This window comes from Marmota marmota, unplaced genomic scaffold (assembly GCF_001458135.2).
Source record: "Marmota marmota marmota unplaced genomic scaffold, marMar, whole genome shotgun sequence".
In the NCBI taxonomy this organism is placed as follows: domain Eukaryota; kingdom Metazoa; phylum Chordata; class Mammalia; order Rodentia; family Sciuridae; genus Marmota; species Marmota marmota.
The window spans coordinates 15,604,442-15,619,923 of NW_026000019.1; the positions used below are offsets into that span (position 1 = coordinate 15,604,442).

The 15,482-nt window shown below is 44.4% G+C and overlaps 1 long non-coding RNA gene across 1 annotated transcript in view; it reads left to right on the forward strand.

Annotated features, from left to right (window-relative positions):
• Positions 1–13,315: 13,315 nt before the first annotated feature.
• LOC125618653 overlaps positions 13,316–15,482 on the forward strand; it is an 82,261-nt gene continuing 80,094 nt past the window's right edge. The window contains exons 1-2 of the long non-coding RNA XR_007349993.1: positions 13,316–13,475; positions 13,801–13,968. This is a non-coding gene — a long non-coding RNA (uncharacterized LOC125618653). The remainder of the gene's footprint in view (positions 13,476–13,800; positions 13,969–15,482) is intronic.

The following is a 15,482-nucleotide window of genomic DNA, read 5'->3' on the forward strand; positions in this document are numbered from 1 at the left end:
TTGCTGCTCATCAGCAGCGCAACAGAAATAAGTACAACAGGTACTAACTCACCTTCTATAAGAGAAAAATCAGTGACTGCAGTAGGTGACTTGCCCCAAATCAAAATTCAAGAATTAGGGGCAGAGCTAAGAATTGAACCATGTGTTTTATTTATTTATTTATTTATGTTGATACACAGCCCGATTTATTTTACAGAAGTATCTGTTACACCATTGCCTCTACCAACGTGTCTCTTGCATCAAGTGATACCCACCCCCCCATGTATAATATAATATTTAAGTTTTCTTTTTGGGAGGGGGAGGCTAATGCTTTTATTTATGTATGTATTTATGTGTTTATTTATTTATACTGTGAACACAGGTGTTTTGAGGTACATCCCCAGGTGTCACTCTGCCTTCCTCGGAGGCTCCGAGGCCTTGTCCCAGGCCTCGTGACAGCCTGAACCAGCATCCACCAGGCCTTGATGATTTGGACGAGGGGCTCAGCAGCCTTGTGCCAGTTTCTTTAGATCATTTCCTCAACCGTCCAAGCTACCCTGGAAGCAGAAGGGTGGTGTACTTTGGCAACTATGTTGGGGAGCTTGACTTTCCAGAAATGTTGTCTTTCCTACACGACTCCTATAACATCTCCTTGCAAGCTGTCTGCTTGGAACTTACCCTGATATATACCTTTTGTTTATTTATGTCTGTGTACTGTTATATCCTACCCTATGGAATATAAGGCATGTATGGCATTTAATTGCATACTCAGGACTTAGCATGGAGCCTGACACATAGTAGGCACCCAACCAATATTGATTAAGTGAATGAATGAATAAATTAAAGTTGCTCTGAATGGCCAACTAGTTCCATCAACAGAAAAGTTAACAGTGTGGACGTTTATAAGTAAGCCGTTTAGCTATGGATTTTATTTCCTTGAATAAACCTGTGTTTGAGGTAGTCGTGGTACTATGTAGTGTCAACCCAGAGTCTTGAATTGTACTGCCAGGAATAGCATATCATCTGCATTTAATTATACACTTACTGTATTATAAACTGTGGTTATCTCATTACAACTGGAGGCAAATTAAAGGAATACCAAATAGCACACTAGGGACCACTGGAGTGATATAGTCTAGACTTCAGAACAGCAGTGGCCATATTTATGGTCTTCCTTTCTGGGTTCGAGTGCTTTCATAATTCTTAATATTATCTCAATGAACCCTTTAATTTTTCCAAACTTATGTAAGCAACCTTGGGAATGTGGTAAGAAAAAAAATCCTAGATTCAACGTAGCATGTGTCTTGCATATTCAGCAAGGCAGGATCCCTCCTCTGCCCATAAACCACCTCTTGTAAAGCTCAGCAAAGCTTCAGGAAAAATCTCTAACTTCTCTCAATAGAATCGAGTCCTTCTGTGCAGCATTGTGCTGTGTTGGTCGATGTGCTTGTTAAATTGGCCCCGTGCTTATGTTTTAGTTAGAACTGATGACATCGATGTAAGTCAATATTGATCATCCTTGTCCTTGATCTCATCCTCAGGATAACAACTGCACGCATCTGCGTCCAACAGGTTGGATGCACATCAGCAGTAAATAATAAATTATAAATATAGGTCACCTGCTGATTGACAGTGACTGTGGACAACCATAATATTGCCTTCACTCATCCTTCTAAATCACTTCCTTTCCTCAATATATTACTTTGCTCATTTTTCAAGAATCTCACTCTTTCTTTTAGTATAAAAATACAAAATCTAGATTTTTGCCCCTTCTTCTCCCAGAAATATGATTCTTAAAACTGAGATACTTTGGAGGGTCTAGACATATTTTTATTAAAAAAACAAAGGTCTGTGGGTCCTCAAGTTATATTATTCACATAGTAATTTGTGAATCAACAAAAATGAAATAATCTGCTGTGTTGAGAATCACGGTTGCGGAAGAGAAGCCCTAAATCACCTATTTAATCTAATAACCCAATATCTTCTCAATGCACATGAGGAAGTGAAGACCCCAAGAAGGGATGTGGCATATCCAAGGCATATAGATACTTAGATCAAAGAAACAGTGTTATGTTGAAGTGAAGATGACCTGGGAATGCTGGAAACGAGAATAGGCTGGGTGTGTAGACCTAGTCATTCGGAGTGACACATCTGAAGTTTCTTTTCGAGTAGCCATCTCCAGTTTTTTTGAATCTCTGGTTCCCTTGACTACAACCCTGAAGTTTCCTGGAATGAAGATGATTACGGGAGCCCTAGAGGGTCTTTTTTGCATTGCTAGAATGTGGTGGTATTAATTAGCTTTTCATCACTGTGACCAAAGCGCCTGACAAGAGCAACTTAGAAAAGGAAACATCGATCTGGGCTCGCAATATTCCAGGTTCCCTACTTGGTCTGATGACTCCACTGCTCTCGGCCTGAGGTGAGACAGAGCATCATGATGGAAGGCTGTGGGAGAGGAAAGCGTCTCAGCTCCTGACAGCAGAGAGAGCAAGAGAGGCGCCTGGAGTGGTTCAAACTAACAAATGGATTAATCCCCTGATTAGGAGCAGCTCTCCTAACTCTCATCATTCCACCTCTGAACATTCCTCCATTGGTTTAGGGGTTATCTCAGCTCATTACCTGGGCTGGTGTTGGGGGCAGTGGAGGTGGCTGGGGCTGGGAAGGAGGCAGAGGAGCGTAGGAGAGAGCAAGGCCTGTGTGCACCCAGGACAACTCACCCTTGGGGGCCATGGACGTCTGATCCTTGTTTTGCCTTGCCAGATACCAGGGATCCCTTCCTTACAGCCCTGCATTGCCTGACCCTGGTGTGGGAATGGCTTTTAGGAAACACGGGCCTGTCGTATTCTAGGAAAAGCCTTCTTCTATTTTCAGTTAATTGCCAAGATTTCTCTGCTGGTTGGTGCTCTTGATTTCAAAAATCAGCTGCTATCTGTGGGGAATAAGGTTGTTTTTTTTTTTTTTTTTTAAGATACATCCCTAGTACAGTTTGGCTACTTCCTAAGGTCACTTTTGAGAATTTAATAAAAATAAAACTGTATACTGTATTATTAGAAAATTATAATAAGAAAAAAATATGGTTGTATTATTTATTGTATTCACATGATAGGTCACCAGAAAAATTAGATTTTAATGCGCCATTTAAGAATTACTCTTTTTTTTTTTTTTTGGGTTTGAGGGCAGAACACAAGTAAAGTTGGTGTAGAGGTGAGTTGACCAAAAAAATCAAAGGGTGAGTCTCTCCCACTTTGGTTCATATACATCTGACTCTGGTTTTCTCTTATTTCTCAAAGGATTATGCCTCCCATACTTTATGTTGCCAGAATTTTAGCCACTCTGTCTCATTCCCATCCTAAGCCACTTTGCAGTGTAGCCTGTCACCGGGCAGAGCTGCGTCATGGACGCTCTGAAGTGTCTCTAAATATGAGCAGAATTATCAGCCATGATGTGATAAAACTGGTTGCACTCAACAACTGTGTAAGTCTTCCTTAAAAACAAACAAATAACAGCAACATCAAAAACCAGTCCACCACCTGGAATCACACTGTGATTACACTGAGGAACCAAGAAGTGTGTCCCCTTGCCAGTCAGTCTGTGTATGTGAAAGGGACAGGGGACAGGACTTACGAAACCCAAACCACCCGGGAATGCGCCAGGTTCCTGTGCTGGAGATGTGAGACATTTCTCCTGGGGTTTCCTTCACCCTGCTGGTCAGGAATGGCTGGACTTTGGTCGCCGTGGCCTGATCCTAGTAGACCTGTAATTTAAATGGATTTTGAAAGAACGGGAAGCAGATGGCAAAGGGCTGCGACACTGAGAAAAGACAGCCTGGGCGTGGGATGGGGCCCACCACCCACTCGATCTACGACCTCGCAGGCACTGTTTGTGTCTCGAATTTCACACCCACTGTTCATAAAATATGAATTTGTAAAATCACTAATCCATACATGGATTTTGAAATAATTCAACATATTGATACATGTAAATCTTTGGACTAATGCCTGGTACACAGTAAGTGCTCAGAAATGTTACACTTATGTTAACAATGATTAGATCCAACTGCCTATCCAATAGCAATATTGAACAGGGAATAAACCTTAAAAGTTCATCATTTTCTTCAGTCTTCCCGAGAATTGTTCAAGTACAGTGGAAGAATCATGGATCAGACATCACTTCCAGGTGTGTTACCTTTGACTCTTTACCTCTCCAGTTTCTTTTCTTTAAAATGAAATAGTGTTTCATGGGGATGGTATGAGAACTAAATAGCATCATTGCTATGGTTTGACTTTATCCCCTCAAATTCACACATTAATGATATTTGGAGGTGAGTTTTTGGGAGGCAATTAGGATGGATGAGCTTGTGAGGGTGGGGCCCCTGGATGCCATCTGTGGATTTATAGGAAGAGCAGGGGAGACCTGAGCTAGCAAGCTTGCTCTGTCTTGCCATGTGATGTCCTCTGCCATGTTATGATGCAGCAAGAAACCTCTCACCAGACGCTGGCACCATCTGATTGCAAAACCATGAACCCAGCTCCCAGACTATGAGGTAAACAACCTTCTATTATTTAGAAAATACCCAGTCTCTGGTATTTTGTTATAGCAATGCAAAACGGACTAAGAAACAGCATCAGGAACATTGTGCCTGATGAAGAATAATGGTCAACCTGTGTCATTTCCCTTCCTTTCCCTGGACAAACTGACTCATCCGAGAAAAAAAATGAAATGTTTTTGAGTCAAAGTTCTCACAACGAGGGCCATTAATTATTAACCCAATGAGTATTTACTGAGACCCTACAATGAGCCAGGGCTTGTGCTAGGTAATTGGAATACAATGAAGAATGGGCCCTGCTTTCCTAAAGCTTCCATTAGCCTGGAAAAGTCAGTCTTAGTGGGTAAGACTTTTACTTTGATGTTCAAGAAGATGCAGAAGGAAACATTGGTGATCACTAATTCTTGAAAGAGGAAAATCCAGGGAAAGTTTTGTTGAAGAAGGAAGTCGCCTTTGGATTCTCTTCTCTCCTTGAGTGGGTCTGACAAGCACCTGCTGGGCCTTGTCTCTACTCTCCTAAGGGAAAATGGAAGCTGAAGGGAACCACAGGCACTGATTAGGCTAATTTCTCTGTCCCATCTGTCCTTATGGCTCAAGATCTTCACAGGCAGTTCCAGAAGCCTTCAGAACTCGATACCCAATATCGGTTCTCACTAAGAACTCACCGGCTGATTTAGCAGAAATTTGAAAAGGTGGCTGCATGCCAGTGTGCTCTGTGAGTTCAGAATCACGAAGTTCCTCCCCTGGGAGCTTGGAGTTTTACCTCATCAAAGCTCCCTCAAACCCAGCGAAGAGTTTTTTAAGAAGAAAAACTAATCTGTGGGAGGGAGGCGTGAGGTGGAATGGAAGAAGTGTGATCTTGGAACTGGATGAATTGGGAGAGGAAAGTGCTTATTTCTGGAATCAGAGACACCTTGGGTCTGCCGTCTCTCTAGCTGCCTGACTTGGAGGAGGTTTCTGAGCCTGGATTTCTCTCACTGTAGCGGGGGATAGTGACATTAGCCACTTCATCAGGTGGAGTCCCATTAAGGTCGACCTGAAAACGTTCTGGGGGAGCGGATGGAAGTGGGTGATCCAGGATCTGGCTGGGCTACAGGCCGAAGAGTGTCAGGAAAACACATGCCACATGCTTGCCAGTGTCTACTGTGGGCCAGGCTCTTTGCTCTGTGCAGGAATTCAGGTAAAAAAGAAAAGGGAAGAGGTTAATTGTGTGACTGTCAAATGCTGTCCACACATTATTTGGTTAAATCTTTTTTTATATATATTTTTTTGTTTTTATTTATTATTGGTGTGTTTTTTTGGTGTGTGATGCTGAATATTGAACCCAGTGCCTCACACATGCTGGGCAAGTGCTCTACTACTGAGCCACAACCCCAGCCCCTTATTTGGTAAAATCTTGACAACCTCTTTCAGAGATGGCAGCTGCAGAGAGCTATAGTGTTCGGATGTGGGAAAAATTGGAGACTCCATGAGTTTAAACAACTGATAAATGACAAACCTGAATCTGAGACGCCATCTAACTTACTCCCCAAATCCATCCTCCACCACCATCTAACTTACTCCCCAAATCCATCCTCCACCAATTCCTCAGAAGGTGAACAAGACCAGATCTTTCTTCCAAGAGGCTCACAGTCTAGGTCACTGTCATCACACAGATGCCTCGGCTTTCACCACGACACTGCTGTGCCATCAGAACTCTCCACTTCTTTATATCCGAATTCACCTTGAGTCTTAAATTCCATCCATGGAAAAATTTCAACCTTACCTCTTTAAGGTGAACACAGTCACTTCTGCCATTTATCCTCAACAATGTCTTTTGGACAGTCAATTTAGAAAATTATTGCTCCTCTCCCTTTTACTCAAAGGTGATCTAAGTTCCAAGCACTTGGATGATTTTCTGGCATTCTGTCTGTGTCAGTTACCTGATCTTGCTCCCCTTTGTGGAGGGGAGATCCATCTACTTCCAGACCCACTATTTTGTCCTGATTCCCATGGTCCCCATGGTCCCTCCAGGCCCAAGCCCCAGCCACACCCTGTAGTTCCTCAGGTCAGTATTGGGTTCATCATGTAACATCGTTGGTGGTTGGGAATATGAACTATGAGCTGCACATTGTGGCTCTGGACTTTACCTGAAACCAGAGGGCCCACTTCCAAGTCATGCACATAGAATAGCACTGAAGGGCTCCCTTATATCTTGGTCTTCCACAGAATCTTCAGTCAAGGACCTTGGGTGTCTGGCACATGGCTCAGTCCCTGGCATAAGGTGAAGACTCAATAAATGTCTGTTTTAAAACAACGTCATAGCTGGGCATATGCTTGTAATCCCAGTGGCTTGAGAGACTGAGGCAGGAGGATCACAATTTCAAGACCAGCCGCAGAAACTTAGTGAGGCCCTAAGCAACTTAGTGAGACCCTGTCTCAAACTAAAAAAATCTGGATTAAATCTAGCTACTTTTATCTGAATATTTCAAGCTACTAGAGTCTGAATCAAACTCACTAAATCCTGGAGCCAGAATGGTAAGTTCTGGCTCTCTCTCTCTCTCTCTCTCTCTCTCTCTCTCTCTGTGTGTGTGTGTGTTTTCCTGGTGAATTGGTGGGTCCCTGTGCTAAGCATCTTAAGTCACACTGTATTTCCAACACTTCTATAAGATGGGCATTACTATGCCTGCTTTACGAATGAGTCAAATATAAGAGTTTAGAAAAACTGAGTAGTCAAGCGACAGTCAGGTTTTGCACCTGTGGTCAGGTGCAAGGTCTGGCCATGTTGGAGTGCATAGCCAGGTCCTGAGCCTGAGTTCAAAAGCCAGGCTTGGTGTTCAGGAGGCCATCTGGCAGAAAGCACAGGCAGGGACATGACCCAAACTGACCTCGACTTCGAGAATCAAGACTTGTGTACAGATGGACCCTGATGGAAGAAGCAGACTGCGCACAGGGAAAAGGCAGAATCCAGACTTGATCCGCTTGGAAAAGAGGGCTCCCGGCGGGGCTCAGAGCCTCCGTGGTGGAACCCGTTGCCCTGACCGTTGGTCTGGAGCAGGCACTCTCTGCCTCCTGGGATCTGAAGCTGCTGCTTGGCATGAGCAGAGAAGGCAGGCAGCAGATGAGGCTGGGGTCTGCAGTTGCCCCTCCTCTGCAGAGCCTCAGAACTTCTTGGATAACACAAACACAAGTTTGATAAAACGTAGAAGCTTTAGCATTGGAAATGGAAATGTGGGCGAAAGCTTGTCTCCAAGATGGGAAATAGGAATGTGAAGGGGGAGGGTAGGGCCCACCAAGCTGCCTGACGACAAGGGGAGGAGGAGTGCGGGGGGCCATGGAGCCCTGGCTGGGCTCGGAAGTGCCGGGGAGGTTGGGATGTGGGATATGATGCATAGGCCAGGTAACTGATAAAAGGGAACATTCACACTCTGGATTTGGGGGGTCGTCTCAGTATCACTCCTAAAAGCCAGTAACTACTGCTGTTTCTTGGTTTAGTGGCTGAATGAAATGGGGTGCACTGGTTCTAGGCAGTGGAGAGCATTCTGTACCTGGAGGATCAGGTACAGAAAGGGCTGAGTTATGGGGTCCGGATCCAGAAGGTGTGCTCCCTTCATTCTTAGTGGATGACATGGGGACTCTCTACTTCCAGAGTGACAGAGTTCTTATAAGTCTGAGTCCCCCGTGTTGTGCCTGTGGCTGCTCCTCAGAGTTTTTGTTTGAGAAATGAGGTCATGAAGAGATAAAATCCCGGAAGCCAATCCATTACATGATTTTTTGAAGCCGCAACACGTCCCTCCCCAGCAGGCTGCCCAGGTGATTTCTACACTCAGCAACGCAACGGCAGCTTCAGCCTTCCTTTAATGGTGACAAAGCCCAGGAAACATGCCCTGGGCTCAGGGTGAGAGTTTCGATTTTCTGTGAAACATCCGGTTCGCATCCCATGATCACTCTCGTTCTGGTCCCCGGGCTGGTGGGCAGATAGATACTGGCCCGACTAGGAACGGTGTGCTCCTAGGGTGGTGTCGGGGTCCCCTGTGCTGCACGTCCTTTTTTTTTTTTACACATCTACCACCAACATCAGGTTTTATTAACACAGGAGACAGCTTTCTAATGAAATATGGCCCTTAACTTCCTTTTATATTTGGTAATATCCTGAACTCTTTATCCAAATGAAGCATAAAGCACTTACAACTGTGTTTTGCCATGCCACTGACCGAGGAATATATTCATTTGCAGTAACATGGGATTCAATGGAGTGGAAAATAAGCTCTGAAAATTGCTCTTGCCACAAAATTGTATCAATAAATAGGAAAAGCCCATTTAGATTTCACTGACCAGCCTCCCCCCTGTGACAGAAATTAATATGGCCAAGTGGTGTGTGTTGAAGGTAAGAAGCAGAGGTGCAGAGGATGAGTGTACCCTGTATCAAGGCCTGCCAGTGTAGCTAGCTTATTTTATTGTCCAAAGAGAGCTGAGGGTGCGTGCGTGTGTGTGTGTGTGTGTGTGTGTGTGTGTGTGTGTGTTGCAATGAGTGTGAGGGAGGCACAAGTCCCTGGGGCTGAGGCAGGAGCAGAGGTGCTGGACATTGGGCACTGGGCATGCGGCATGCTCTTGCTGTTGTGTTTGTCTGCAGACACTGAAGCCCTTCCCCAAGGGCATCCATCCCAAGACAAGAAAGGGAGAAGCAGGCTCATATTGTATTTCTTTGAGTTACTGTGTCTTCTGGCTGTTAATTTCAATATATAGTACCATGTTCTCATCATAAAATCCTAGCAGACATATCGAAAAATAAACATGTGGCTGATCTGTGGGTTTTTTTCCCATGTGGAGATGAATAAAACATCAAGTTCAGGTGTAAAGTAGTCAATTATGATGTTCAAAATTTGTGGAAACTACAAAGACTTATGATTGACGATATGGAAATAAAGTCAAACGCAGAATCAGAACAGTCGGTTCGGCGTGAGTTTTTGCAAACTGGGTGATCTCTCTGAACTCAGTGGCCAGGTTTGTAAAATGGCTTTGCTACTTTGTGTTTTCCAATTGTTGCAATCAGATGAGACTGTGTGGGCAAAAGTCACTGCGATGTTCTGTGAACACTTGAGGCTCTGTTATTATTTTCCATCATCAGCGCGGATGTTGAAGAACAACAATTATGAAAGTAAATTACACCTTTAGGAACTTCTTGGTCACGGAAAAGGCTGAAATACGTGGTGAAAGATGATCCACCTGAGTCTGAGGAGCCGGGTTCCAGTGCTGCACCTGGTTAAAACACAGCCAGTCCTGGAGCAGCGAACACAACCCCTCTACTTCTCACATCTGTGAAATGAAGAGTCTGCACTGAATTATCTCCAAAATTCGTTCCCAGTACCCAGTTTTGTGCCTTTGATCAAAGAGGGATTATGCTGAAAACCCAGGTGATAAGCTAGAAGTGAAAGAGCATATGTTGTCATTTTAAGAAACCAGAAGATCCCAATTCTCTGTGACTCGATGTTAAAGAACAAGGTCATGGAGGAAATTTTGGAACTCTTTTTGGAGCTATTAGAAATAGAGATATTTCCTGGGATAAACTTGTCTAAATCCAAAATCACCTTTCTTGGGCTGTTTCGAAACCTTCCCGTTTCCCTTTTTTAATTTTCATTTGAATAATCTGTCCAATGTCAACGAAGCTTGCTAGAGATGGCAGAGTCTCCTTTCCAGACACCCGCCAAGATTCTGAAGTCTTGGCAAAGATGTAAAGGCTGTATTCAGGAGCCTATTACCACCCTTGTAGAAGGTGGCTGTACTACCTCCTCTCCTTGCCAGTAGGGTGCCTGGAGTTGGTGGGGGTGTGGGGGGGGCTCCTTTTAGTGTGGACATGCAGAATAATAACCAGGGGAGGAGACTCACAGCCTCTTGCTGGTTGTCTGAGCCCCTCCCTGGCCCTCTAGGTGGCTGTGAGGAGACCTGACAGTGGTAACTCCACGCGGTGCTCAGCACACATCTCCCTGTGTGATCTTGTCACACTGCCCCTTCCGCCCTGCAGGGTTTCTGCTGCTCTCATTAGTCAGAGCCTAGCAGATGATCATACAGACTTGTAGCAGGTGGAACAGGGGAAGGAACATTGACTTGTAGTCTGTGTCCCATTAGCAATGTGGGTAAAGGGAATCTGTGCTGTGTTCTCTGGCTCCAATTAGTTGCCAATTAGACTCTTGGAAAAAGTGCAATTCCTTAATCAAACTTTGGGAAAACTTTTCCAATGCAGAGTCAACAGTGCTCCCCACAATCTGGTGGTCAAAACTGAGGCTCTGATTTTTGTCTCTCTTGACTAAAGCACCCGGGGTAGCTCCAGAGGCCAACTGACATATCGAATGTATGAATGAAATATGTAAAACATTCTCTTTGTAAAAGCCCAAACAATAGAACTAAAGCCCATTCTCTTTATCATGGTCCCAAGTCCTTCCCAGAGGAGAACGCTGTCAGTGGGTTACTTTTGTTTGTAGATATGTGGATGTATGTAACAGGGAGATGAACAGCCACTCAGCTCAGGAGTCACTAGATACCTCCCTGCAGGATCCACTCAGAGATCCTGCTAGCATCACCCAAAATGCCCTCCTCAAAATGTGAAAAGGAAAGTGTTGGGATTTGTTGGCTTAGGGAAAGAGTGCTGGGACTCTTCCCATGTGACTTCATGGAGAATGAAAGGACTGAACTCCATCCTCAGGCCGTCCTTTTGTAGTTTGGGAGTGTCTGGCTTCTGATTCACTGACTGGGCATCTACTGGGAGAGTGGCCTTGTGCTCACCATTTAGCACTCATTACTGGATCCACAGGGGAGCGGGGATCTCATCCACAGTCTTTAGTTTGGAGCAAACTAAGGAGTTTTCTGTCCTTCAGGTGGACACAGAAGAAGGTGCCCTGAACACTCTCACTGTTACCTGATGGAGCTGTCTGACTTCCAGGGGAGGAGACCCTGTCCATAAGAGAAGGTGGCTTTGAGCCACTAGAGAGGTGGATCAGAAGGAATCAAATCAGAGCCTTTCATCTATCTCAGGAAAGGTTCACCACGTTCCCCAAAGGAGGATGTCTGCCAACTCATGGCATCAAGGACCAGACGGTGCCAAGAGAACACCTGAGCTCCAATTCTACCTCTGTTCCAGTACAGTGGAGGGGGAGGGCGGGGAGCACACCAGGAAGGAGGAGGAAGAGAAGAAGCAGAAAAGCAGACAAGCTTCCCTCCTCCAAGTCCCTCCAGCCAGGAATCAGGCTGAATTAGGTAGGAAGGAAGGACACATGAGATTGAGGGCTTAAACTGGGACAAATGGATCGGACTCACCTGGAGTGTTTAAGGTGTGACAGTGGCCAGAAAGCTGTGAGGTCTTTCCTGCATATCATTAAAATCTTGGAAGGGGAAATTCAATGCAGTTAAAAGCAATGACAAAAAAATAAATCAATTCCATATTTGTCTCCCAATGAATCAGACTTCTCAATAAACCAGTTATGTGCAGAAAGATTTAGTGCTGTTTGTGTTTTTAACATTAACAATGTCATAATGTATATATCATGCTGTAACTTGCTTTCTCCCTCCCCAATATGTCTCGGAGATCTTTATCTGTCAATATACTGGGATTTTTGTTGTTATTTATGACTGCTGCATAATCTTCCACACTAGAACCTTCCTGGAGTGAATCTGGCCACTCTGTGATGATGGGATTTCAACTGTTGGGAAATACCACAGGCCATGCAAGAGGGCAAGGTCTGGCATAGATTTCTGAAGTGGGACCATGGCTTCTAAACTGGGAATTTGTCCAGGATTTCTGACTCCCTGGTGTTCTCTAAGGCTGGACTCTAAGGATGTGAAGATGGAGGAGAGTGGAGAGTAGATGGCCTCATCTTCTCCTCTCCATCTTCCCAGTCACAGCTCCTCAAAACCCCATCTTACCAAGGTAGGAGAAGAGCCAGGGACTTCAATCCTGTTTTCTTCCCTAAAAACTGGAGTGGGTTCGTTCATTCTTTTTCCAAACTTTGGTACTGTGGTAATTGACCAATAATATCAGAGAAGTACTTTGAAAAATCTTGAAATGGAACAAACCATCCCCATACCAGTTAGATGTAATATGTCCCATGTGTTTGTGAGATACATATATTTTAACCTCTAGTTTATGTTTTAAAAGTAATACATGCTCATAACAGCAGGATATTTTTCTGGTAATACTTTGCCTCATTGCCAGTCATTACTGAACAGATGTAAGAGTATTCAAATAAATATATGCAATATCAAACATACAGTGCTGAGTACGTAGGGTATGGATGCTTTGCATTCTGTGGGATCCTGCTCACCCTGGTCAACATCTATACATGCATCTTAAAATCTAGTGAGCTCCCCCTCCTAATCCTAAGGATTGTATTTTTATTTCTCTTTCCATAACTCCCCTCATGAAGCTCAGAAATGAGTGTCAGATTTTTGCTCCTAGAACTGTTCCTAAAATATCTCTTCTTTGTTTTCTTCCAAGAGTAGAAGAATCTGGCATTGTTCTGTCTCCAGTTTCAACCTGGGGCTATTTATGGTGATTTTCCTGTGGTGTAGTTGGAACTGCCTTCCTTCCAAAGTCTCCCTACTAAATTTTTCGCAACAAGCACATTGTATTTATCATGCTCTGACCCAGACTAGCTAAGAGCACGTGCACATTCCTAGACAATTTTGGGAGAATCAGTCACTCCAAATATGTTCTCCTGATTCACGATTCTATTTCAGGCTCTTATCTACAGGCCTTGGTCAAATGCCACTGGGTGATGATACAGATGAAGCCAAGCCTGATCCTTCTGAAACCTTAGCCCCCACATCAGCCACCTGCCAGTGATTATTTTTTTAACTTGGAGGAAAAAGTAGATATAAATCACTTGGTATGTCTGACAATTTTTTATTGAGGGGATTTATAGAATCACAGGCTCAGAAGAGAAGCCAAGAGCCTGGAGAGTTGTTCTCCTGCCTTGGGGTAGGTTAGCAGTTGGCTTCCTGGGTAGACTGGCTCACTTTTCTTACTATAGTTTTTCAGAATAAAAGATTATATTCCTCATTCTGCACAAAGGATTATAATGTTCAGTAATCCTCACAGCCGGGATATTTTTCCTTTAACCCCCCTGAGAATTAGAGTTGGAAGCCATTGGCTTCTCATTTGAATAAACCTCGGTTCCTGAAAAGTCTTGGCATGAGTATGTGGAGTCATCTGTGACCTTTGAAGACATCATCTGTTTTGGACACAGATAAGTCTGTGTTTCTATCATTTTAGTGAGGTTTTTTTTTTTTGATACTTTCTCCAGGTGCCCGGGATCAGATCTGGAACGGCCACCCCTACCTTTTTCCCATGGGCAGAATGGCCCAAATGCAAAGAGGACAGATTTCCTAAGAATGGGAGTGTGTGGAAAAGACGGATGGCCTCCTCTGCACCCGACAGCTTCCCACTGACAACATCTGTGAAGGGAGGAGAGGTATTTACTTTGAGATCCTATTTGTGTCACTAGCAAATCAGATGTAGACTTGAACGGCATCTGTGGAAGTGAAGGCAGAGGCTCTAAATCTGCTTTCTCCTTCAGCCCTGCGGCCACCATGTCCCTCACTCTTGACGTTGCGCAGAGTTTGCTTTATCATTAAGTCTCTGGTGGTGAAACCAACTGCCTACAGCTTGTCAGGCCAAAAAAACCCTCCTGGCAGGGTCCCATGACTGCATGGTGTGGGAAGAACCCCAGTTCTTGGCGGGTGTGTCTTTTCCATTGACATTTTAGTCCCTGGCCCACTTCAGTCCATCTCAGGGACAATAAGACTAGAACTGGAATATGATGAGTTGTTAAGCTCAGAGTCTGATGGACAACTCATATTCGAGCTCTTCTTTACAATGAAAAATATGTGTTCCTAGTAATATAGATGCCTGTGACCTTCACACGAGATTTCTTCCCAGTAACAGTTCAGATCTAGAATCTGAAGTTGCTCAGAGAACTCAGAAGTGAAAACTTTTACAAAAAATCTCCTCCTCTTAAAAAGACCAGAATTTAAAAACTGAGTTTTGACCTACTGAACTCTTATTATGTACTATGCAAATAAGACATGCTACCTGTCTTCAAGAGCCTAGCCTTGCCAGAGAGGACCTTCACGTATGTGATGTATGATGCTAAATAAATGCCATGGGGAGGTGTTCTGAGCCAGGCAATGTCTGAGAGGGGTCTTGAAAGATGAGTGGGCTGCAGTTAGGTAACAGGAGAAGAAGGGCCGGGGGAGGTGGTGAGGTAAGGGTGAACCACTTCTCCAGGGAACTGCAAGTGGTCCCGTGAGGCAGGATTCAGAGTGCAAGGTGGGAATGATACAATGTGACATTCCATAGACAGGATGAAGGGCAGACCTAAAGCATTAGAGTTTGAGCCTGAAGGCAATTAGGAATCATTACACAATAAGGATCGCCTCCTGTTTGTGACTTTAAAAGCCATTTGGGTGGTGGAGGGAGAGGCTTACATAAGAATGAATTGGTGAAGACAAAGTTGGAGGTAGAGAAACTGGAAAATTCTTGAAATAACATGAGAGATTGGTGTGAACTCAGGTAGTAGCAAGGGGATGGAGACGGATGAGTTGGTACCATATTATGGAGACGAATTAATGGTTTCTCTGATTGGCTGTTACAGCTGTGGGAAAAGAAATCAAGGGAGAAGTAGCTCCAAATTGTGGTCACTGAGGAGAAGGTACTGAGGTCAGTTTCAGAGGTAGGAATTGTGAGATGTCTATGGGACATCCCAGGGGCAGTGTCCACATTGGTCTGGATCATCTGGGTCTGGGTCGTGACTCACTGGTCACTGAGCCATCTGCATGTACGAGTAGGTGAAATCACCCATCGCTTGTGCAGAGGAGCAGAGAATGTGCACTCTGCCCTTGCTTCATGCTGGAGCACAGCCCTTCAGGGTCTGCATCCAGTGTGCAGCATGGACAATACTGTTCTCTCCTGGCACCGACAGACACG